Source organism: Ascaphus truei, chromosome 1, assembly GCF_040206685.1.
Source record: "Ascaphus truei isolate aAscTru1 chromosome 1, aAscTru1.hap1, whole genome shotgun sequence".
Classification (NCBI taxonomy): domain Eukaryota; kingdom Metazoa; phylum Chordata; class Amphibia; order Anura; family Ascaphidae; genus Ascaphus; species Ascaphus truei.
Genome location: NC_134483.1, coordinates 399,632,105 through 399,658,931, shown reverse-complemented (window position 1 = coordinate 399,658,931; position 26,827 = coordinate 399,632,105).

Sequence of the window (26,827 nt, the reverse complement as noted above, 5' to 3'; positions counted from 1 at the left end):
TTTTGCAGCAATTTCTCCCTTCAGTGTGTGCTTTGATGCTGAAAACTATTTTGTGTCCTAAACACTGTGAATTAACAATCACCTGCTTTATGCTCAAGCTTTGTTACAAATCTATCAATCCCATGTTTTTTCATTAAATGTACATGTCCAGAACTGATGCCTCTAAAAGACTGGATTTCATTTTGGCTGAAAAAAGTACTTGAATGCTTGCAAAACCTCACTCAACAGTTTCTACTTGTTGTATTAGATTGTGCAATGTTCATGGTGTTATATATGTCAAGGACTTCTTCCCCAATTATATGCAAAACGACTGCTATTATACTGTAGTTACTGTACATGAGGCTTTTCATCAAACCCAGCTGCCGTGCAATAGTCTTATTTTCTGGGTCTATATTTACAATTTTTCAGTGAGGTTCCCTGTCATGCATCTGCATTGTGGGAGTCTGAACTGGTCCACCTTATGTGTATTTATTCTTCAGTCCTCATTGTTGCCCAGATGCCTGTGTACTGCAGGATTTTACTCTGCTCCTTCTCAGCTGTTTGCTCGTGCACAACATTTCCTAGCTGCAGCTTTATGCCTGATACCATGTTGTACTCTGATCTCTGAGGCAAACAATGATGTGGCAAACTTCATCTTCATTTGAATGGGTTCGTTACTATGTTCTATGTTTAATAAAGTAAGCTGTAACACAACTAACTGCTCTATTCAGGATGTACAAATTTTAAATCAGAAACCCCCAACCCCAGAAGCATAAATGACTTGAAAGGAGCAATCCACCTTGCCTACTCTCACCCCATTTTATTACATAGGTGAAAAGCAGGGGTCTCCAGAGATTTAAACATTTATTTCAGCTCCGGCCACCCCCTTGTTCCTGAAATACTTCCGGGAATGGTGCCACCCGTTACTTCCTGGTGTATAAATCCCATGCATCATGCAGTCCATTAGGAAGCCACAACTGAATTTTTTCTAGTGTTAAAAAATAGGATTTATTTAATTTCTAGCCTTTGAGCTTATCATGGTAACCTTTAGACTAAACTGGGCTCTGGGGAGAGCTTCATTTTAAAGGAGCAATCTAAGCAATATTCTACATGTGTGTTTTTTCATCAATGCAGACAGTTGCTTTAAGATGTTTCTCAGTTTAGTTCTCCATATCAACTGCGTGCAGCAGGAAGAGAGACGCCTCTTAGCAAAACATATACAGCATACACAGTTCTTTGTTTTTTTAACAAAGATTTTCTTCATTAAAATAAAGATTGCTTGCATATGCATAAGGAATGTGATGTTTTATAGGTATATGCCTTTTTTCAGCCTCAATATGTCCACCAGTTTCCCCTTCCACAAAATGATTACAATGAAATGTTTGTGAGGCTTTTTGAGAAGATGATCAGACTGGGTGAGATAGGCAAGCCTGCATAGATGATATATGATTTCTTCTATTATTGTAGAAAAACTATTTATTAAATGAAATGATAAAATAAATATAGTAGTACTATAGTAGTTATACAGGCATACCCCGGTTTAAGTACACTCACTTTAAGTACACTCGCGAGTAAGTACATCTCGCTCAGTAGTCAAATGGCAGCTCACGCATGCGTCTGTCAGCACGTCCTGAACAGCAATACCGGCTCCCTACCTGTAACGAAGCTGTGCGTAAGCGGGGAGACTATAGAGCTTGTTACACATGCGTTATTTACATCAGTTACGCCCGTATATGACGATTGCAGTACAGTACATGCATCGATAAGTGGGAAAAAGGTAGTGCTTCACTTTAAGTACATTTTCACTTTACATACATGCTCCGGTCCAATTGCGTACGTTAATGCGGGGTATGCCTGTATTTGCTTATTCATTATCGTTGTACCTGTGCAGGGAGCCATGGTCAAGAGACACAAAGGGCACAGTATCATTATACAATGCTGGGTATTTTGGTCATTTTTTTATTGGCTACAATTGTGTGCACGTGCTTGCTATGCAAAATGGGAAACACAATGTATCTATATAATTTTTGGCATTTAAACAACAGGAATGGGTTTGGCTGGGAGGGGACTTTCGGTGCATTGGATTGTTTAGCAGGACCCTATGATCAATACCCCAAAAAATAAACAGTTTTCCGGTCACTTTTAAGGTGTCTCAGTCTGTCTTAGATTGCTATCTTTTTTTTTTTTTACATCTGTGTAAAACGCATGGAATATTCACAGGTGTGCTGTATGTGACAGCATCAAAGGGCTTAAAATGTAGCTGCTTCCCCCACCTCTATCATACCCACTTACATATCCATTTCTCTAAAAGGTTTCAGGCAGTGCTAAAAAAAAGCCCCGTAGTTTCCAAGGCAACATAGCCTTTACAATGTTGTATTTTTTAAACATATTGGGGGTTGTGGTGAAATAAATGCAATAAGCAGGATTAACTCCCACATATTCTGCAGGCTAAAAAATTACATATATTGTATATAAAATATACATATATTTAACTATGTGTTTACTGTATATGTTACTGTACCTGCATAATGGAAAGTTTAGTGAATGTAGATTGGTGGGTAAAGAAAAAAAACATAATACGCTGCCTCAACTGTGGGGGTTTTAGTGAATTAAAAATAGATAAACTGATTAGATAAAATTAACAGCCACATGCTAATGGATGTCTAGATGAAATTGTAAAGAGTGGGGTAGGTGGGAAGGAGTTAGACAAACAGACCTTCATGCTTTGTGATACAACTTCTTCTGTTTGGTCTGGCTGCTTACTGTTAAAGACCCCTTTCAATGTGTTATATTATTGTAAATAGATAATTCTTTGAATATTTTGTAGGTAACCCCATAACAAAATACCACCTGCAACGCAACCTAAACACACACACACGAAACAACACTAATCAGTGGTAGTAAACTAAACACATAATTTTTTCAGTGTTTAGCAAAAAAAAAAAAAATTAAATATTGGTGTTCATCAATATATCAAGTAGTTTTATGGCTACAAATACCATCTTAATTAGTGACATTAGCAGAGATGCCATTTTAAAATAAAAGCACATCAAGCTATTGTTGAGAAATACATTAATATTAAAGATTTAGGGAAACTGTTTGGTTTGCACAATGATTTGCTTCACTCCACTTGGGGACCACTTTCTAATTTGAACATATTGAGGGATAATGCACTTTTTATTTTATACTACTGCTGTTCATATTTCACTAAATAGACAAAATTATAATTAAATTATGAACTGCATGTACAGATGTAGCAAAAATGAATGTTTTTGGCACCAGGGGCAAGCTGCAGGACCGTGACTACTCCAGTGCCAGAGGATTATCGTTGCTGGGGGTTTGATTTGGAAACATGATATTTTAATAAACAGTCGAAATAGCGGTCTTTGAGTAGATTTTACTGGCTATGCACTTCTTTAACCCAGGCTGTGCTCATGGGCGTCCGCAGAAATTTTTTCGGGGGGGGGGCATAATTTTAACGGCCAGTGCCCGGCGTGAAAGTGGTGGTGAGTGCACCGTGGCGAGCGAGCACGACCAGCATAAGGGGGGTTTCTCCCCCCCCCCTTTCCCCCCCCCCCCCGAGAAAATTTTGAAAAAAAAGTGGGCAAATGGTGCATTTTCAAGCAAATTTGAGAAAGCTTGAAGGTTAATAAAGCAATATTAAATATTAAAAAAACACCATTGCATGCAGTTGCACCACATTATTCATACACACACTCTCCCCCCCCTCTGCATCTCCCATCTCTCTCCCCCCTGCATCTCCCATCTCTCTCCCCCCCCCTCTGCATCTCCCATCTCTCCCCTCCCCCTGCATCTCCCATCTCTCCCCCCCCCTGCATCTCCCATCTCTCCCATCTCTCCCCCCCTCTGCATCTCCCATCTCTCTCCCCCCTGCATCTCCCATCTCTCTCCCCCCCTCTGCATCTCCCATCTCTCTCCCCCCCTGCATCTCCCACCTCTCCCCCCCCCTCTGCATCTCCCATCTCTCTCCCCCCCTGCATCTCACATCTCTCCCCCCCCTCTGCATCTCCCATCTCTCTCCCCCCGTCATCTCCCATCTCTCCCCCCCCCCCTGCATCTCACATCTCTCTCCCCCCCGTCATCTCACATCTCTCCCCTCCCTGCATCTCACATCTCTCTCCCCCCTCTGCATCTCCCATCTCTCCCCCCCTGCATCTCCCATCTCTCCCCCCCCCCTCTGCATCTCCCATCTCTCCCCCCCCCTCTGCATCTCCCATCTCTCCCCCCCCTCTGCATCTCCCATCTCTCCCCCCCCTCTGCATCTCCCATCTCTCCCCCCCCCTGCATCTCCCATCTCTCCCCCCCTGCATCTCCCATCTCTCCCCCCGCCCCCCCCGCATCTCCCATCTCTCCCCCCCCCTGCATCTCCCATCTCTCCCCCCTTGCATCTCCCCATCTCTCCCCCCCCTGCATCTCCCATCTCTCCCCCCCCCCTCTGCATCTCCCATCTTTCCCCCCCCTGCATCTCCCATCTCTCCCCCCCCATGCATCTCCCATCTCCCTCGCCCCCCCCCCCAAGCTTCTTTGCCCCCCCAACCTCCCCCCACCCCCAATCTCCCTCGCCCCCCCCCCAAGCTTCTTTGCCAAATTGCCCCCCCAATCTCAGTCTCTCCCCCGAATCTCCATGCCATCTCTCCCTGGTCCCACGTGTCCCACTCCCTACCTTACGCGATAATGCGGCCACACTGCCGTCTGCCGGGGTGCAGGAGGGAGCAGGGCCAGAGGGAGAGTCTGGGTGCCGGCCCGGATGGGGAGTTACAGCGGTCAGCGCTGGAGAGCACGTGGCGGCCCCCACCCCTGCGTTACTGTTGCAGCTAGCCCCGCCTCCCATCCAATCCCGGGCCGCGGCTCAGCTGCCTCTTCCTCCCTCAGCATATTTTATTAAATTAATGCTGCGACTGCGAGGATCCAGGGGGGGGCAAGCGCCCCCCCTTGCCCTCCCTGCGGACGCCCATGGCTGTGCTGAAAAAGCTGTGTGATACGGCAGGCATAAGCTTATAGAGATCCATGTTAAAATGGACAAGAAGCAAAAGGTGACCCGGTGTGAGTTTCTCTTGGTAATTATTGCTATAATATGTTCACCATATTAGATCAGGCAAACATATGCTACATTCACTTTAAACACTAAACACCATGGTAATTTCTTTATTTTCTGATAGTGGGGTTTATAAGATTCATTATTGGTTTTATCAAAAGCTTAATTGACTGCACATTTATCATAATCTCTTTTAAACAATATTTTTTTTTAGGGGTTCTGATTGTTGTAAAAATATATGATCACCTGTACAGTTTCTTTTCAGTGTCCTTAAATGACCAAAGGAGATATCTACTGGCTAGAAATAAGTTTTTGTTTTCAGACTATCATATTCGAACTGTAGTACCAAACCCCAAAACTCAAATTCATGCTGACCTATTTTAGAAGTCCATTTTTAATTTTAATCATTACAATTAAGGTAAGTAATGAAAGTTTCTAGCTGTGCCATATCCCCTCTCCACACAAACAGCACATCATCGATGTACTTCCACCATAGGACCCGATATGCACCAGACTCGCTATTGGACCAAATAAAGTCCTCTTCCAAAATCCTCATAAACAGATTAGTTTAATTTGGTGCCACCCTGGTCCCCATGGCATTGCTGCACATCTGCAAAGAGGATTTGGCATCATACCAAAACAAATTGTGTTTGAAAATAAACTGAATCCTCTCTATCAAAAATTGTTATGTTAAAAATATGTTAAATCCTGTTGGATTAAGGGTATGCAATTTGCGGATCCAATATGATGCCTTAAATTTTACATTTACATTTTTTTAAATTATTATTATTATTATACAATTCCTGCTTCCCTTTTATAAATTTCATGGAAAGATCCATCTGATCCATCTACTACTAAAGAAAAACACTTGGAAATGTCCTGCCTTATCAGTTACCTTTGGATTGAATCCATAACGCTTTACTATGTCTCATATCATGTAAGCTGGCCCCATCCCACTTTGTGCTTATTTTTTTATAGAGCCATTTCATATTGCACTATATATTTTTTATATTTTGTATTTTACATATAGCCTGAGACCATTTGTGCTTTGGATCTTCTGTCTAATATTTCAAGGGAACTTTCCACTGTGTCTAAAGAGAAACGTTTTTCACCAGTGTATTATGCCTGTACTGACACATGGATGTGAATCGTGGACCCTAAATGCAAGCATAATTCAGAAGCTTCATACAACACAAAGAAGTATGAAGAGATGTAGCTAGATATTACTCGAATATGTAAGAAAAAGAATGAATGGGTTAGAAAACAAACAACAGTCTGTAACATCATCCCATGGGTAAAGAATTTAAAATGGCAGTGGACCAGACATCTCAGAAGAAATGCTCATCGTTGGCCAAAGATGGCACTGGACTGGATTCCAAGAGAGATTAAAAGACCAAGATGATCAAAAGTAAGGTGAGAGGATGAAATCAGAAAAAGTGTTGGAATAACATGGAGAAGAGAGGATTGCAATTGCAGTACTTGGGAGATCCTTGGTGAGGCCTACATTCGGCAGTGGTTCAACAAGGGATGATGATGATGATGATGATATACAGTATATATATATATAGCCCTGTTTCCCCCCCCGGGAGATTTTACAGGTGCACTACCTGTAGGGAGCAGGATATCTTGAGCTGTCTGCATTGTTGTTGAGACCAGGACAGGCTTTGGCCCTATTACGGTAGTTCTTCTCGGGTACTCAGAGCCTCCAGCTGTAGTGGGATCCAGGGTGCTCCGGATATCAGCCCGCACCACGGCATTCTTCTCCCCCTCCTGTCTAATGACTGACACTCAGACAGGGGAATATAGTAGAACCAGGATCCTTAATTAACAGCATGGTATACAGCCACTGCAACTCTTTCTACAGTGCTGTACAGTCTTTGAAGTCCCAAACTTCTAGAGGGTGCCTACCCCGATAGTAGGGGCAATGAGTCTTGATGTTCCCCTAGGCCTGCGCCTGGGGTGGTCCAGCTCATCTTCACAATGGGAGAGACTGACAGCCCCTGCTCTCTTCTTTCTCTCCAGAGCAAGACAGAAGACTAAATTTGGATCTCCCGATTAGGGTTCAGAGGGGGCGGGATCAGGGTCTACACCTATACTGATAGGCTTACCCAGGCCATGAATCACCGCCTCACTTCTGTCCATCACAGAGGAGCCTGCAGGGGGGACAAAAGCCCACTGATTAACCTGTTAATACCCTGAACTTATGAGGGACTTACATAGCAAGGGAAAAGACAGACAGAATAGACACCATGTAACATATATATATACAGTAGTAACACGTTCACCTGTTTGAAAGTCTTTAGCATAGTCTCCTAGGGTAAGAATTCAAGTAAACTTCCCATTTGTTGCTTATATTTATTGTTAAAGAGACAGTGGTGCATTTAGAAAATAAACAAATAAGAGAAGCAAAGAAAATCTTAGCTCTTCTTAGATCTCTAGCTAAACATATCTTGACCACTAATTATTCCGTACAGATAACCCGCTTACCGGTTACACAAACACAGGTTTATAAATGCACCCAAAAGTCATAATCCAACATTTTAGGCACTTAATGGGACAGTGCAACATAAAGCCTGTTTCAGTCGTTACTTTAGTTTATGAGGCAAGTCCAATTTTCATCCCAGGCACATCCTCTGGGAGATTTCTTCCTCCTTACTGTTTTCCTTTGTAGGGAATTGAGTCCTTCAGTGCCCAAGCAGATTCCTCTTGGTAACTTGCTTCAGTGACTTTCCGAGCCGGGCATGAGGCACAGCTGTTTCTTAGGCAATCCTACTGTGAAAAGTGAACCTGCCAGCTCTATATATAACCCCTCAAATGTCCTTTAACATATAAACACATTATTTTAAAATGATTTTTTATTGGGAATATTATGTTTCATAGTCTTTTCTTTTTTATCTTCATAGGGCCATCTCACAGACAACCACCAGTGTGAGGGGGTGATGGATCAGAGATTAAAACATCACAGGTTATAGAAAGTTAGTTTATTTTTATACTCAAACTCACAGAGGTGGATAATCCAGCTGTGGCCCCTCATCTGATGAACCATTATCAGCTGCTCCTGCAAATACAGCTAATCCTTTGGCGCTTGTATTTGCCTCTCCAGCTGCTCTTGTGACCCTTCAATTGCCCCAACAACTCCTATGGTGTCTCTGGCTGTGGCCTTGCCACTCAATTTGTAGAGTAACAAATCCTACATTATCAGAGGTAAACGGCATATTTGCAGTGTCATCATGTGTGCTACTTATCCCTACAAATAAGGGATCATCGAAGACACCATCGGGAGACAATGGCAGCGCAGAAGTACTATACATAGGCCCTTCATATTTCAACCATAGAGCTGGTTAATATAATTCAGCAGGTGATAGAAGACATCCGACAAACCTTTTCACTGCCCACACCTACTGTGAGACAGTCCAGCTGGCTCTCCACTCGAGACTCCTGTAATACCACTTCAGGAGCCACAGTGGAGCTTAAGATGTCAATGTGGGGGAAGAACCAACACCCCTGCAAGGCAAAATGACCACGTTGGTTTAATTATTGTGTTTTCCTCCGCTTGTTAATATAAGCATAGTCTATACTATGAAGTAACACTAATCGGGAAAAAAAAAATCTTATAATTTGTGTCTGTCATTTGTTTCCTTATTAGAAAAGACATGCAACATATTAGTTCATTTTATCAGCGGGGGTAATGTCATACATTATATTATTACCATTGCATTTATTTTGGATTTCAAGGGTGGGAATTAGATTTGATAAATAAGATCATGATAGTGAAAACTGAATTTTATTTACAGTATTTATTTATCAAATCTTTTACCAGGAAGTAATACAGAGTTACCTCTCATTTTCAAGAATGTCCTGGGCACAGAGATATGATGACAGTACATGGTTACATTAAATTAACAGGGTTATACAGTACATTATATTTAAAGACATTGCATGAACAGTTAAAGATAATATGTTATAGGGGTATGTTACAGACCAGATTAAAATGTGAGACAGCTTTATTTGTTAAAGAATTTAGACCAGTGGCGGCTTTTAGAGTCTCAGGTAGATAGTTCCAGTGTAGTATTTGCTATCATAATTTTTATACTTACAGCCAAAAATATTGACATTAATCTGTTCCGAACTTGTCTGCCTCTCTGAGTATTATGCTCATCTGCAGCAAGAGGGATCTTCCTCTATCTGTGGCTCAATGTTACCTTGTAAGCGAGCATTGAAAGTTATATTCTGTAGAATAGATTGATATTATAGCTTAATCAATCACTTTCTCAGGGCTATACTGTAGCATACCTCCTGATTTATCTCAACACTTGAAGCGACTTTTCAACACTTGAAATATCTGCTCAATTACAGAACGTGTAGATATGTGTACAGTACCTCATTATAATGCATTTATGCTGGAGTTTGTATTTACCATTGGGGGGAGGAGGGGAAGGGCGGGAAGGGGGGTGAGGAGGGTGTTAAAAGAAGAGTCCGGTATCCTTCTCCTGCAGCACCTGTAGAAATATACATAGACAATTGTACACAGTCATTTACTTTTTAAACACTTTCACATATTTATACTTAAATTAATAGCAATGTGATGTTACATTGTGCAACGCTAACACAAATGTGTTGTTAAAAAATTTTTTTTTTTTAGCATGAACTAACCTAATAGCCATCCATTCCTATATTTCCCCTACTCAAAAAGGTGACCACGGGATTAGTGATGCAGGATATGGCGCCTGGAAATCCAGGAACCACACTCAGAATGCGCATGATAGCATCACATACCACCGGCACATTGAGGGAATTCAACTTTTGCTGTTGCACAACTTTAATTCCATCACTCTGCTTGGGGATAATGCTACATATATGCAGTCTTTTGTACACATCACATTGGGAAAGCCAGTTATTCCATAAACAAACACTTCAACTCCTGCCACACTGTCTTGTCGTGAAGGAAATGTATGTATGCCCCCTTGTCTACTTTCAAAGCACAGAGGAATTGGTGGAAACACCAGGAAACATGGATTGTGTCATTCCACCTACCACGGGCATTGTACTCGAAAATTAACCAGAGGCTAAAAAATTTAGTGAACTCGACATTTTAACCAGGCCAGGAATGACGGGACTTGTGTTAGTGCATAATTACAAATCTGGTATTAACCTTTCATACAAATTCCGAGTGGAAGCTGTGCTCAAACAGAAATGGCTAATCACCTCTTCTTCCCTAAGTCCCTCTAATGTCTATCCCTATACAGTCTGACAGGCCTTGGAATCAACTTTATCTGCTCACCAGCCTCACCCACAGCTTCATGCTCTCTCCACAATGTCCTACATAGCAATCACCAAACATTCGCCATCTTGCCAAAAAAATATACTTTAAAACTACTGTAGCTAAGTGGTCATAACACAATGATTGCATGACATAATTAGCTAACTAGAAACAAATGTTAAAATAATAAAATTGGAGGGAGGCTCTACTTGGATGTGGTAAGTGAATTATCTTTAAAGTTAACCACTTTAACCATTTTGTGTATGTTGTAACTGTGTGTTGATTGATAGATGTTAACCATATAGGTGGTGGGGGTAGGTAATTAGATTGAATAGATTGTGGGAAGTGTTTAGGGCAAAGGTTGGAGAAAGTTTGTCATGAATGGCTTCCATTCCTACTGTTTTAATATTTTATTGATAATACAGGGTTGAATGTGTGTATATCTATATATATGTATATCTATATATCTTACATCACTAACATTCAGGGACCATGTAACATCTTAAGTCATAAATCGCATACTGAACAGCGAGAGGGATAGGCTTCAATCAGATACATTCCAGGATGCACTGTTTGTAAGTAAAAACCTTTCTTGTTTTATCCATTGTAACCCCGTCGGAAGAAAAGATCAGTGTATCTAATTTTTACTTAAAGCTCACACAAATAAAAGCATTTCGTTAGCGACAGAACGGTATTGTCTATTTGTTTTTTATTTTATATATATATATATTTTTTTTTTTGGCATACTTTAATAACACATCACGGGTACCTTCTGTGAGATGGTTGGTAGAGAGTTCACCAATAGCTAGCACACACACACGCGCACAAACACAAGCACACACACACCTCAGAATAATGCACAGCAATAATTAACAGCATTCAAAATGCAAAGACACAAGACAAGTAATGAGAAGAGGAGACAGTATTTTGGCTAATTTGGACTCCAAAGAGCTCTGCAGAAACACTGTCTGATTTTCAAAAGGCACAAACTTGTCTCATTTTATAATATACAGACAGTCACACTTTTCACATACTTGTAAGGGATGATATCAAAGGTGGCAAATAAGCCCTTTTATACCAATAAGCAACACTCATTACAGTCAAAATACCGTACTAGCAATGCATTTGTGACAAGGTTTGGGGACTTTAAAAAGGCCCAATAATTTATAAAGGAAAATAATGTACAGTACTTAAAAAAAAAAACATACAGCACACACACACCCTCCCCCTCCCTCCGCTGGAGGGGAGGAGAGGGAGGAGCTGGTTCTGGGCCGGGGGACTCACACAGAGACAGCTGACATCCCGGCTTCTCCAGACTGCGTGAGAGCTTTCCCCCACTCCCCCCCCTCTCGCAGACTCACCAGCTTCTCCTGCACTGCACACAGATGAGCTGCTGCTCCGGGTAAAGTCCTGTGTGGGGGTGCCGCTGTGATGCTGGGTTCAGGGAGAGCTGGGAGAGTTATCCCAGCTCTCCCCCTCCAGCAGACACGGAACCCCTGATCACGGTGGCCATTTTTAAAAAAAATTGTGATCCCGGTTAGAACGCGGTCTTGTTCCTGTGGTCCCCGAGCACTGCGTTATAATGGAGTTCAGCTGTATCTAGTTTCTTTTAACACAACTGAATAGCTTTTCAGGAAACATTATGCAGCTACACATGGATATCATGCTGAAAAATAGTAATGTAAACCATGAAACTGTATAAGTTTGTAACGTTGTCATTACACCACAGATATTTCATCAGCCACATTAGATATGAGCTATTTCAGTACATGCTAAATGAGTTGTCTAACAGTAGCTAAAATAATGTATGTTTTTACACAAGTATTGTGCCATAGTTCATAATAACACTCACTATTTTTTACTTTAGAACATATGTTAAACAAACTTCAAGCCCATTGTTTTGAAATAATTATTTTATTCAGTAATGCGTTGTATATGATTTTAATATATACCGGGATATTAGTTGTAAGTAATGTTAGAATTAGAAAGCAGTGTCTGTACTAATTGTATATCTGTCTCTTTAATGCTAATGTTTCCCATGACATGCAGCTTCGCTAAGGATCTGGATTTGATTAACTTCAAGTTGAACTGTGACCTAAGTAGCGCATCGTTAAATCACTGTGTTAACTGTTTCGGAGGTCTGAGGATTTGTGATCTTAAGAGGAATGCCTCTTTTGCAAGTGATTATCAGAAATGTCCATTCTAGCTAATTCAATGTGTTGTCTTAACAACAACTGCACTAAAGTGTTATGGAGCTTTGAAGGTCCCAGTTAGCACTTAACAATACGCTAACTGAAATTAATGTATCGTAAAGTAAATAACCTAGTTCTGTGGGTCTGGGTCACAGTACCCTGTAAAAACAACAATTGCAGTGCCAGTCAAATAAGTCAATGGTGAGGTATAAAGCTTGATGAAGAGTAGAAATAACTAAAACTTTAGGTCTTAACAGTGCCACCTTGTTAATGTCTAACAATGAAATATTGCTCGCATGAAAAAGATAAATCATGTTGGAGCAACAGGGTTATTTTCTAATAATGTAAAGTCACGGTTGCTAACATGAGCGCTGTAGTCTGTATTTTAAAAATTATGAAAGGCAATGTTTTTTTTGCTAGAATCACTATCTATGGTGTGTCCTTAACCTTTGAGACCCTATAGTTCCAATATGCGGTTTTCTATGCTGTACTGCTACTACTTCCTCTTATGGCAGTGCTCACACGCTCCTTGTATGAGTAACATCCATTCCAAACTGTATGAAAGTGAATTGTAAAATGAAAATTAATTTAAAAACTCACACTCATCACAGCATTTATTCAATGTGCATTTAATTGGGTTATATCTGGTTATGTAGTTACAAAAAGCAGAAGGGGTGGTACACTTTGCCAACATGTGCAAACAGTTCATAAAAAGGACAAGAAGAGGGCAACATCCATAGAGTAGTATTTACTGGTTAAAAGAAAAGCTTAAAATTAGACAAATTCACAAACAAATGCGAAGAGTCAGTGTGTGTTTGAGAGACTGCAAACAGCATTCAAATTATCTGATGCAGTCCTCCATCTGCTCAGGAATCCCCAGTCTTTACGTACCACGTGATTGCATTGTGATGTCACCACACCAAATGGATCTCACTCCCAGGCTGTTCCATTATTTATCCACAGGCTGCCCTTGATGAAATGGCCAAAAAAGAGAGCTAAAATATGCCTATGCATTTCAAGGAGTAATCCTATTCGTTAGGGGATGTAATTCCTTTGGCCTCATACTCTTTAAACCAAGGCAACAGAAATAACCGCAAACCTTGATATACAGTATCTCGTTGCTAGGCTACTCACACATCACAAGGATGACACAAATCCTTCAATTCATATCAGCATCCAAAAGGGCTTAAGAATGTGCCTAACATATCTACTAATTAAAAACCCTTAAGGTCCACTTTATTAATTAAAAAAGGAAATTACTAAAAAATGGAGGCTGAAAATAAATACAAATTTACCCAAATAAATGTGGGCAACCAAAGCGATGCTGAAAATGGGTAATAATATACCCTATAAAGTACAAAAAACTCATCTATACCTCTAAGGAATAAAGAAGTATCCCAGCCATACAGTATGTACAGTATATAAATAAAAATGCTGAGTACACACGTGTATAGTGCATAAGTTAAATACTGTAAGATTAAAAATACACACATTTAAAATTAATAAACTGCCTATTAAAAAAGCAGACTATAGCCCTAGAGTGACATAATGTTCAAATAAAAATTGATAAATATTAGAGTGACATATTGTTCAAATAAAAAGAGATACATATAACATTACAACATAATGTTATATAAAGAACCTTCAGCAATCCCTAAACATATCTAAAACTCTCAAAAAGAGGGGGAAGGTGTTAGTGAAAAAAATTATATTAATAAACTATAAAAAGGAAGACAAATCTGTCTACTCACTTAATCCCAACTTGTGGATCCAAAAAAGTTTTATTTTTTCCATAGTTCAAGGAACCTATCTCCCCCTTTCCTATCACCGAATACCTGCTCAATACCAATCACTTGTAAACCTTCAGGATTAATATAATGCTGGGATTTAACATTTCTCGACACCCCATGTGCCATAATGCCCTTAATGGTGTTCCCCTGTGTTCCAAAAACAGTTTTAGGGTGGGCTTTTTTGTCCTACCCACGTATTGCAGACCACAGCTGCATTCAAATGGTAGACAACTAATTTTGTATTACAATTAATAAAACTCTTAAATGGAAATGTAGTGTCATAATGATTCAATTTAAAACAAGTCATATTCTGATGGATGAAATCGCATATAATACATTACATCTCCCCTCCATACTTATGCAACCATGAGTGATATTAGATTGATCTACCCTCTGTTCTTCCTTATCAGTGGCTTTCAGTACAGTAGGAGAAGATAGGATACGTGGGCACAACAGATTTCCAAATGATCGAATTTATTTAGCCAAACAGAAACACAACATTTCGATCATAAGGTCTTTTTCAAGTGAAGTATATGAGGACCGAAACGTTGGTCATGTTTGTGCTATGTTTATTTTTTAATACAATTTTTCTTACTTATCTTTGAGTGCTGTCTTGTGTCTGCTCCTGCTGGAGTGGATTATCTCTCTCTCTCTCTCTCTCTCTCTCTCTCTCTCTCTCTCTCTCTCTCTCTCTCTCTCTCTCTCTCTTCCTCTCTTTCTCTCTCTCTCTTTATATATATATATATATATATATATAAATATATATATATATATATATATATAACCAGAGACAGAACATGAAACACAGACAGAGCTCAGTGCACATCTAGTGAAACTTATACACGGTACAGTGCCTAAATATATATGTATAGATATCTTTTGAATAAAATGGTCTTTTAGTTTAACATTTTGGCCAAAGTGTTGTAAGCCCTTGAGCCACTACACGGCAGACCACATCTCAAGGGTACCTAACACTAATATAAATTCTTAATAACCTGTGCATTACCAGGAAGAATGATTTATAATCAATCTGTCAACATTAGTTGCATAGTTCTAAGTCTGATTGAAGCTCTTATTAACCCGTACATTACCAGGAAAAGCACTCTGTATTAGATTTGTCGCAATCAAACGGTAAGCAAGTTCCCCTGAGAGTGGGAAATTCAATGGAGTTAGCTTTTAACCATTTAAAAGTGGGAGGGGTGAGCTTCAAACTAGGGAGGAGGAGCCACCCTCCAAATCAACCATGAACAAGAATTTGATTGCGACAAATCTAATACAGAGTACTTTTCCTGGTAATGTACAGGTTAATAAGAGCTCAATCAGACTTAGAACTATGCAACTAATTTTGACCGATTTATTATAAATCATTCTTCCTGGTAATGTACAGGTTATTAAGAATTTATATTAGTGTTAGGTACCCTTGAGATGTGGTCTGCCGTGTAGGGGCTCAAGGGCTTACAACACTTTGGCCAAAGAGTTAAACAAATAGACCATTTTATTCAAAAGATATCTATATATATATATATATTTAGACACTGTACCGTGTATAGGTGTCATTGGATGTTCACTGAGCTCTGTCTGTGTTTCATGTTCTGTCTCTGGTTTTAAATATATATTGCCATGCCCAGTAGCACTCCTCTGTGACACTTATACGCTTATATATATATGTTGTGGTTATTTTAGGGGTTCAGTATGAGCTTGTAGGTATACAGTACAACACTTAAGTATAGACAGATTGAGTCGCTACTCCTGGGTCAGTCCCACCTTGCCGGTCACACTTTTGACCAGGTATTCACCTCCGGTAAATCCTCGACTCTGATGGAAGTCCATAGCTTTGATTGGTCGGATCATGCCTTCATCGAATTTATCCAGCACTTTCCAGATAATACCTCCAAAACCTCCTTCACCCACAAAAGTGTTAGGCAGAGTAAAAAAGAATCAGACTTCTCAGGATAATAGTGAAGTAGTATAGAGGGTGCTCTGCTACTGAGATGTATAATAAAAGATTGCAAGGGAGAGGAACAAGAACCCAAGCAAATCGCTAATAGTGCGCGCACCAAGGGTAAATATGTGTTATGATGAATGCAGGTGCTTAATACTTAACATTTAATTAATACAATTTAATAAATGGCAACAATGAAAATAATGGTTTAAAACTAGGAGGGTGGAGGTGGGGGAGAGGGAAGGGGGAGACGGGGAGAGGGGGAGGGGAGGGGGAGAGGGAAGAGGGGGAGGGGAAGGGGGGATAGGGAAGGGGGAGAGGGAAGGGGGAGAGGGAAGGGGGGAGAGGGAAGGGGGGAATGGGAGAGGGAATGGGGGAGGGGAAGAGGGGGAGAGGGAAGGGGGGAGGGGGAGAGGGAAGGGGGGGAGGGGGAGAGGGAAGGGGGGAGGGGAAGAGGGGAGGGGGAGAGGGAGGGGAAGAGGGAAGGGGGGAGAGAGGGAAGGGGGAAAGGGAAGGGGGAGAGGTAAAGGGGGAGAGGAAAGGGGGAATGGGTAAAGGGAAGGGGGGGGGAAAGGGAAGGGGGAGAGGGAAGGGGGGAGCAGGAAGGGGGGGAGGGAAGGGGAGCAGGAAGGGGAGAGGGAAGAGAAAAAGAGGGGGAGAGGGCAGGTGGAGTAAGGGGGAGGGGTTTAGGAGGGGGGGAGTAAGGGTGGAGGAGGGAGAGAGTAAGGGGGGAGAGAGTAAGGGGGAGAAAAGGGGAAAATAGAGATGTAGAAAGTGTAAGGAGGGACATAGAAAGGGAGGGAAAGAGAGGGGGTGAACGGGTGGAGAGGGAGGGAGTTTAAGGGGGCACTAGATACAGAAAGAGGGAGAGAGACAGGGGGGGAATTGGGTTTCCCCAGAATTTCACAATCTAATTCTAGCGTTCCTTAACCACAAAATGGTTGAAAACCACTGTTCCAGTCCTTAGGTCATTCAGGCCATTTATGTATCTTTTTTTATAAATTTATAAATTTTACAAACATTCGCAAATCAACAATATTCTCCTGATTATCATTCTTTAACTAACAGTTTGCAAATCTCTATAAAATATGGGATGTTTAAAGTTAACAATAGTAATAATCTTCCAAGACAAGAACAGGATTCTACTTCATTTCGCACATCCTGCCCCCAGGTGCAGCCATTTCAGTTATCAGCACATGATAATGTTCAGTTGAGTAATTAATGCCTGAAGACAATCTAGCTCTTGCATTGTTATCCGATTGAAATATAAAGGAAACTTGTCTAATTGAAATTAGACATAAATGTATTATCTTTTTCAGACAATTTACTGTAAGGTGCCTATTAAATCCGACTATATGTTTGTGTGAATATTATATCTATTTACTTAAATAGAATCCATACTAGAGAATGGAATTTGTGCCTGAGACAAAGTGTAAAGTATGTATAAGCAGGCAATGTTAAAAATGCTGTAATTAAAACATTCACAACTCTACTAACAAATAAAACTATGCTGCACTGTAAACAAGCGAACAATTTTTCATAATAAATTAACAATTCATGTTCTGTAATAATCAATCTGTAGCATTAAAAGTCAACTATTTTTAAGAGAAAATACAAAATGAATGAACTAAACTGATCATTAAGAAAGAAGATGTGGAGTTATTTTTTTTATTTGCAATAAATTGCACTGGAAACCTCTGAAAAAAATGAAAGCTATTGATTTTGACTAGATATTACATGGTTTATTAATAGCGTATTATAATACCAAACTGTTTGCTTCAGTGTTCCCTCATGACTTGCTTCCAAATAGGACACATAACACACAATATTCTTTTGAAAGGACTTTAATCTCTGAAGGCATAGGATAGAGTTTCATAAAGAACTTTAACTCTAACGTTGAAGGCTGATGAAAAAGGCTAATTGCTAAAGTAACAGCACGTTGAAACAGTAAGATGAATGGGGCTGTTGACAAATATATCAACAAGTAATCCCCATCAATGAAATCAAGTTAATTGGAAGTCCATGCAGCCTAATCAGTTTCTCTGCTTGAGGCATCTGAAGTGTGGATGATTAACAAATTGCATACGCCTTTAGTAGATCATGGGTTAATAACAGTAATTACTTGCTAAATTTGGGAGCAGGCAGTCTGCCTACACCCGTGGACTACAAATACTTGGGTCTTCTTTGCAATTCATGAAGCCACTGTGATTAGCACTGCTTCTTCCTATTGCAATATTTCTGCAATGGGCTCCTCCTTGGTATATTCAGAGGTCAATCATTTGTTTAATACCTCTGCATTCAGCTTATCTCACTTACAGTATATCACAATAGAATGGTTCTATATTCTCCTTTCTAATTTATTTGTTATTAATGTACTTTAAGGACTTTTTAGGGTTGATCTTACTTTTCATAGCAATCCTTTCTTAGTGTTACATTTTGCTAATCTGATTGCCCTTTTGCAACTTTTGTTACATCACCTATAATTCTGATATGATATCTCTGTCCCTTCTTACTTTAATAATCTAAATGCCTGCCTCTTCCTTTCCATTTCCCCCCTACCTTTAGCCACATTGGGTAATAAATATAAAATAAATATGTTTAAACCAACGGTATATACGGATAAGTGAGCGTCTCTAACAATATATTTATCTTCCATATTTTTCCTTGCCAGAACTTCATCATAGATTCTGTTTAGTTTATTAAAATCTGCCTCCTAAAACTAATAGCATTTGCTGATGCGTATATGTTTTTTACTAAATTATTTCAAATGAGACCATGTTATTGAAGCCAGGTCCCCTACCTTCAGGTAGTCAATAAAGCATTGAATTGAATGTTTTAAAAAAAAATGGCACACGACGGCAGGAGAGCAGAGAGATGAACACGTGGACAGCTGGAAGAGGAGAGCACCAGTAAGGTGGCAAAATGGAGGATTTGAGATGTGGGTAAGGCGGCAAAATGTAGGGTTTCAAATCGGGAGCCATGCTCAGACCGCGTTATAAACGGATTCGCGTTGTAGCGGATCGCGCTATAACGGGCTTGAGCTGTATTCCTTTTCCTTTATTATCCTGTACAAATCCAACATTTAATTTGTTAAAAATACTTTTGGTTGTGTGTGCTCATATTTTTATACTTCTACAATTAGAGCATTTGTGTACACTGGCGACACACTTTATTCGAGCTCGGCTAGTCCCACGAATTCGGGTATACCCGGGTGTATTGAGGTTTGTGACTGTTTTCTGCCCGAGTGCATTGAGTTATTTTCCGGCAGGGATTGAAGCATTTTATTCCCGTTGGCTGCAATACTGCACACTACATATATATATACTGCATTACAATTCATGAATTTATGCCATCTGGTAGACACGCGAAGCATTGCAGCCTATTAAATCCTAATCATTATCATTTAACAGATCAGCCGCCCATCAGCCAGGCATGAACCCAGGCTGGGAAGGCAAATGCAACGGGGCTTGTCAGAGGTGAGGAGCGGCGCATTCCAGGTATCTGCCAGGTACATACCGGGTATTTGCTCGAATAAAGTGTGTCGGTGCAGTATGGCTAAGGAGCTTCAGAAAGAACTTCTTTCCCATGTACAGTATACAGTATGAACTCATAACATTAATCTTCAAATTACAATTACACACACTTGAAGTACTGTACTGTACTGTACTGTACTGTACTGTACGGCAATAAAAGACAGGTTAAATTGCAATTAGATTTTTAAAACTACAACTCGCGATCGCCCACTTGAGTTTCTCGACGGTTTTGCAGACAACGCTAAAATGCCATTTTCTGCACGCGATAAAAACACTAGTTAACACACGTCTTAACGCGGTAATGTTTGGGGAAATCATGCATCACGACTTGGATATGCCCAGGAATACAACCTGTGAAATGTCCGAATAACGGCCGCTGCATCTGTACATTTTTATGTGACTGCAAAATCAGATGTCCACATTTTTAATAGCTCTCTGCCGATATGAGTCACATCTGCATCTGTCCTATGGTCATATGAATGTGCAGTTGTGGCATATAAATTGACACACAAGAATGTTTAAAATTGATGGCCTCACCTTCCATTAATGGTGATGACATCTAGGATGCAGGTGCTGGCACCTGTGTTCCGATGGGGAATGCATGGGCCCCTATGTACATTTCCGAAAAGACAGTTGTTAAGAATGTCAAGTATGTTAACATAACATTATCTGTACTCTGCATACATAAGAATATATAATTGATTATCATCTTGTTTTATATGTGAGTGTTTAACTTTGATCAGCAGCAGGTGTATATGCTACATATCAATAATGTTTTACATTAACACATGGCATCATGTAAAATACAATATGAATACTACTACATACTATGTGAATGCAGATATGTATGAAGGGGTGTGTAATACAGTTTCTTCTGTGAGTCCACATAAACAGTATGTACTAAGTATTATATTGTTCGCATACACTATAAAATTATGTGATCATAACAGAATAAACAACTTAAAACACAAATGATATTGTATTTTCAAAATTTTTAAAAATAAATTTCAAGTGAAAACGTTTACTCATGTATAAGTACTGACTTGGGGGAAACAGGTGATATACACACTGATATCCCTATCACCAGACAAGCCTTGAACCATGCAAGGTAAAAGAACATAGTTCAATGATAGTGCTCTAATGACCTTGGATGTTCAACATATAATCATTCAGTAATTTCTTGATTGAAGAAGGATAATAGGCTGGGTTAATGGTATGTAGGTGAGTAAGTAAGGTATATAGGTGGGCGTATAACTAAGACCTATGTATAATGTCCTGGTGAGTTTTGGTGAATGGAGATATATAAGCCCCACCCCCTCACTCCCAATAAGGACTAGGTCTGACAAAAAGCCTATGAACACCAATAATATACCTCAAAGTACAGTGGTAAAGTACAGTGACTCACGTGAACCATGCCCGTAATGCCTTCCGAAATGCGTGCTTCTGCGGAGTTGAGTAGAAGATCAGGTAGCCACAGATGCAGAGATGCAGAGCACAGCAGAGAAACAGGACTCCATGGGACAGCAGCAGTATGGTAAAAAAGATACTTTATTCACACATCATGGTGCAGACAGGGATGGGTGCAAGAAACCTCCATCTCTTACGCGTCGTCAGACGAAGCGCCGCACAGGCGTGAAACGCGTATAGACAGAGGTTTCTTGCACCCATCCCTGTCTGCACCATGATGTGTGAATAAAGTATCTTTTTTACCATACTGCTGCTGTCCCATGGAGTCCTGTTTCTCTGCTGTGCTCTGCATCTCTGCATCTCTGCATCCGTGGCTACCCAAGCCTTCAACCATGACAGGTAACAATTTTTCACTCAGCTGCTCCTCCAATGGAGTGAGCTTAGATTGGGTGCTGAAGGTCCTCCTCCAGTTCCTGAAGCATGTTAACGTACACTTTGCAATTTTACCTTCATTTTATGTTTTATATCAGGGGTGAGCAAACTTTTTATGCCGAGCCCCCCTTTTCATCCATAAAATTTCTCAGGCCCCCGCTGCCTGATGTAATCAAAATCACATGAAAAAAAAAACTTTATTAAACGGTATACAATGTAAATACAAATCTGTCTAAATACTTACACATTTCAACAGCTCGCGCTTGCAAAATTAGGCTGCATCCACGCTGCCACTGAGAGCGGTGACATCACCAACTCTCCAAGCATGAGCACAGGGTGTCCTGCATAATTTTGCAAGCGTGGATCAGGGCTATTTTTGTGTGTGTTTGTGTGTGGCTGTGTGTGTGTATTGACTTCTGCTGAGCATGCTTCAAAGTCAATTTTGTTTGTCTCCCCAAGTGCCAAGCTTGGGAGAGCGTACGTGCACAAAGGAAATACTTTTGGGCGGGCATTCATCCACCTCTTTGCTTCCTCCCTTTCCTCTCTCCCCCATCCTTTTTTTCCTTCTCCTCCCTGCTCTTTGGCTTGCTATCCCCAGTGTCATCCAAACTCCTACCTACAGTATTATTTCTTTTTTTCCGTTTTCAATGTTGTGGTTTTTTTTTTACATTATTTCTGTACATTCATGATATGATTGATATAGTGGCAGCCTACCCTTTCACTTGCAGAGGATCGCAGTGAAGCAGGTTGCCAGCAGAGGAGAGCAGGAACACAGCGCTATTGCAGGGCAGACACCGGAAGGAGGGGCGTTTGACTTCATCGCGCTCGGGCGTGCTCCTCCCCTTACCTCCGAAGTCCCCGTGCGTGCGTGCGCACACACACCATCACGTGGCCGCCACCTGCACTATCCTGTTCGGCCGCCCGCGCACATCTTCGGCTGCCCGCCCACGCACATCTTCTTGGCTGCCCACGCACAGCTTTTTTGCTCTCCTGCGCACAGCGTCTGCCAGCCGGCGCACCCAAGTTTCGCAGCACACCGCCAGTGCCCCCCTAAATAATCTTGCACCGCCTTGCCCCCCCCAGTTTGTGCACCACTGCATTCAATCACAACACGCACACACACATACTCAATCACAACAAACATAACCAACACAATCACAACCATACAATCATAACCAACACAATCACAACCAACACAATCACAACACACACAACACACTCAATCAATCAATCACAACACACAATCACAACCAACACAGAAAACACACACTCAATCAGAACACACACACAGCACACACAATCACAACCAACACAGAAATACTACACACCCTCAATCACAACCAACACAGACACAACACACACAACACACATACTCAATCACAACCAACACAGACACAACACACACACATACTCAATCACAACACCCACACACACTCATTCACAACCAACCCAACACACACACTCAATCACAACCAACACAGACACAACACACACACACAATCATAAGCCACACACTTTCACCTTAATGCTCCGATCCCTCATGCTGCTGAAACCTGGGGCGGGAAACAGACAGCAAGAGAAGGAGGGCTTGTCTGTGTGCAGAGAGAAGCCCCACCCCCTCTGCAAGACACAGAGCAGAGTAGCAGCCTCAGCACCGAGCTTCTTGGCCACCCGTGCACAGCTCTGCCCATCCCCAGGTTTCCCCACACGCAGCCTGTGCCCCCCCCTAAATAATCTGGCGCCCTCCAGTTTGCGCACCGCTGTTTTATATCATCAAATCGTTTTCGGTAGTTATCATGAGTTCGGACCTGATTTCCACACACACACAGACACAGACAGTCTAATCTGTTCCCACAAATCCTTTTTGACATATGCACTGGTCTTGCCTTTAGATATATAACAAAATAACTTTTATCATGTACATATCTTAACATCAAATATTTCTTTAAAACAAATGTGTGAACGCTTCTAAAATGTAATAATCCTGTTTGCCAAATAATGTGTGGCACATGAAGTTTAAAAAAAGGTTTATACATATAATAAGCAAATAATTAATAGGAGAATATATTATATTTACATATAATTGTACAATTCCTCTATTTGTATACTAGTTGTAAACACTCAATGATAACGTGTATTTCTAACTATGACAGCTATATGTAAATGTCTGTTCAATGTGAATTAATAAATGTTAGATAATTGATGGCTATATAAATGTTAACAGTAATCGCTGGTATTCGCAGCTTTCTGCATACCGTGATAGCAACGCTGTCAAAAATGGCGATTTAAAAACAATGGCGATTTTTTTTATTGGCCCTTACTGTGCCTGTGTGTGTGGGGGGAGAGAGTTTGTCTGTGATGGGGAGAGAGTGTGTCTCTGTGTGTGTGTGTGTGTGTGTGTGTGTGTGTGTGTGTGTGTGTGTGTGTGTGTGTGTGTGTGTGTGTGTGTGTGTGTGTGTGTGTGTGTGTGTGTGTGAATGTGTGTGAGTGAGAGGAGTACTGTATGTGTGTGAGTGAGAAAGGGAGTGTTTGTGTGTGTGTGTGTGAGAGAGAGGGGGAGTGTGTGTGTGTGTGTGTGTGTGTGTGAGTGAGGGAGGGGGAGTGTGTGTGTGAGTGTGAGAGAGGGGGAGTGTGTGTGTGTAAGTGAGATGGGGAGTGTGTGTAAGTGAGATGGGGAGTGTGTGTGTGTGAGAGAGAGAGGGGGAGTGTGTGAGAGAGAGAGGGGGAGTGTGTGTGTGTAAGTGATATGGTGTGTGTAAGTGAGAGGAAGTGTGTGTGTGTGTGTGGGTATGTGTGAGGGAGAGTGTGTGAGAAACGTCTCACTTCCTCACGGGTATACTACCCATAAGAGGGAACACCCTCCCTTAGGTAGTCACTTCAAGCTAGTCACATGACAGAAAATGAGGATGCATTAACCCATCATAAGCAGATCCCACTAAAGCAATGGTTGATTGTTATGGTATGTTGTCCTCTGGTAATACCAGAACATGCCTATTAATGAAGACTGGTTGAAACATTTAACTGCCTGAGAATTGTATAAACAAGTGAAATACTCGCATGCTCAATGCAGATCATTATCAAACCCCAAAACACACTATCAACCATTGTTAATGGAATCAACAATAGATATATCATACATGTCATATAAAATAAACAAGTTTTAAAAGTTTTACTAAATATTTTAAAAAGTTAAAACAGATGCACAACCATTCCAATCTTGGAAATATGTAATTGAATAAAATTCAGTATCTGAAATATCAATCAATAACTATAAAAACTAAAAAAGAATTGATATATTTCCACAAAAAAATGAAAACCGCAACTTGCATAATAGAAAATAGACTCCATACAGGACACAAACTGATTAAAGATAAATTGCAACAACTGATCATTTCAATAATATATGACCAATTACAGTATCATTACAGGATAACAAGGATATAGGAGGGAATAGCGCCAGAATCCCCCCTAATCTCTAAGGAACAAACCCATATCAAAAAAAAATTCAGCCCCTGAGGGGCAATGTTTTTAACTGATATATCCAGAAGGTTTCCCTTCTGGAGATCTGGACAATTCTATTCCCCCTTTCCAGTTTAGTTTAGGGCATTCTTACATTTTAGACCAATGGAATTCTGCTCATGGACCATTCTAAAATGATTGGAGACACTGTGGGTTTGTAATCCTTTCTTGATGTTATTAATATGCTTCCACAGCCTCCTTTTAAGAGGTTGACAGGTTCTTCCAACATATTGGGGTCCACATGGGTGCTACAGCAATTTATAAAATAGTTAACTTCATTTTACTTATTCATTACTTATTCATTACTATTGCGATGAACTTACTGCTGCTAATACTAAATTTACATGCACAACAATTTGTGCATGTACAGTAAAATAACCTTTACATCCACTCTGCCAAGTGGACTCTGTTAGCCACGTGGTACGCGTGACTACTTTTTTCAAGCAACTCAGTGCCAGAGATTGTTTTAGATTTTTTGCCCTCCTCAATATTATTTGTGGATGATTTGGAAGAATTGTTTTTAATTTATCATCCCGCAGGAGTATTCCCCAATGTTTCTTCACTATTCTTTTAACATCTGGGGCCATTAAGATATAATCCGTGATAAAAGGGATATTGGTGTTAAACCGATCTTCCCTACTTATTGCCCTTTTTTCAAAGCGGTCTCAATGGTACTTCTCTTATATTTCCTATTTAAAAATCTATCACTTAGCTCATTCGCCTGTTTTCTATAAATCTCATCTTTGGAGCAGTTCCGTTTTATACGTAAGAACTGCCCCTGCGGTATGTTCTGAATCCATTTCAGATCATGATGACTAGTTGCTAAAAGATAGATATTCGCATCCACATCTTTATTAAATATTTTTATATGGATGAACTCATCCTCATTATAGATTGTAAGATCTAGAAAGTTGACCAATAGCCTATCACTCACTGCTGTGAATCTCAAATTCAGAGTGTTGAACTTAATGAACTAGATAAATGTAACTAGATCCTGCTCTGTGCCATCCCAAATAAAAATCACGTCATCTATGAAATGACGCCATAGCACCAGGCTCGCACCAAATGGGTTTTTGGACCATATATATAGTCCTCTTCCCACATTCCCATGAAGATGTTTGCATAACTTGGTGCAAACCTGGTGTCCATCGCCGTTCCACAGACCTGCAGGAAATAACTTCCTTCAAAACAAAATAATTATGCTCTAGTACAGCAGTGCGCAAACTGGGGGGCGCACAAGATTATTTAGGGGGGGCGCAGCCTGCATGCGGGGAAGCCTGGGGGCGGGCAGAGCTGTGCACGGGCAGCAAAACTCAAGCTCTGTGCTGCTGTTTCTGTGTTATGTCTGCCTGCAGCAGGTGCGGGACCTTCCCTGCACACAGACAGACCCTCCTCCTCCTGTCCCAGTTTTCAGCCACAAATGGGGGACTGGAACAGGCTTAATAGTGAATGTGTGTGTGTCAAGAGACATGGAGAGGTGGGAGACATCTGGGGTATGAGGGAGAGAAAGAGAGACATGGAGAGGTGGGAGGCATATTGAGGGGAGGGGGAGAGAAAGGGAGACATGGAGAGGTGGGAGACATATTGAGGGGAGGGGGAGAGAAAGAGAGACATGGATAGGCAGGAAACATAATGAGGGGAGGGGGAGAGAAAGAGAGACATGGAGAGATGGGAGACATATTGAGGGGTGAGAAAGAGAGACATGGAGAGGTGGGAG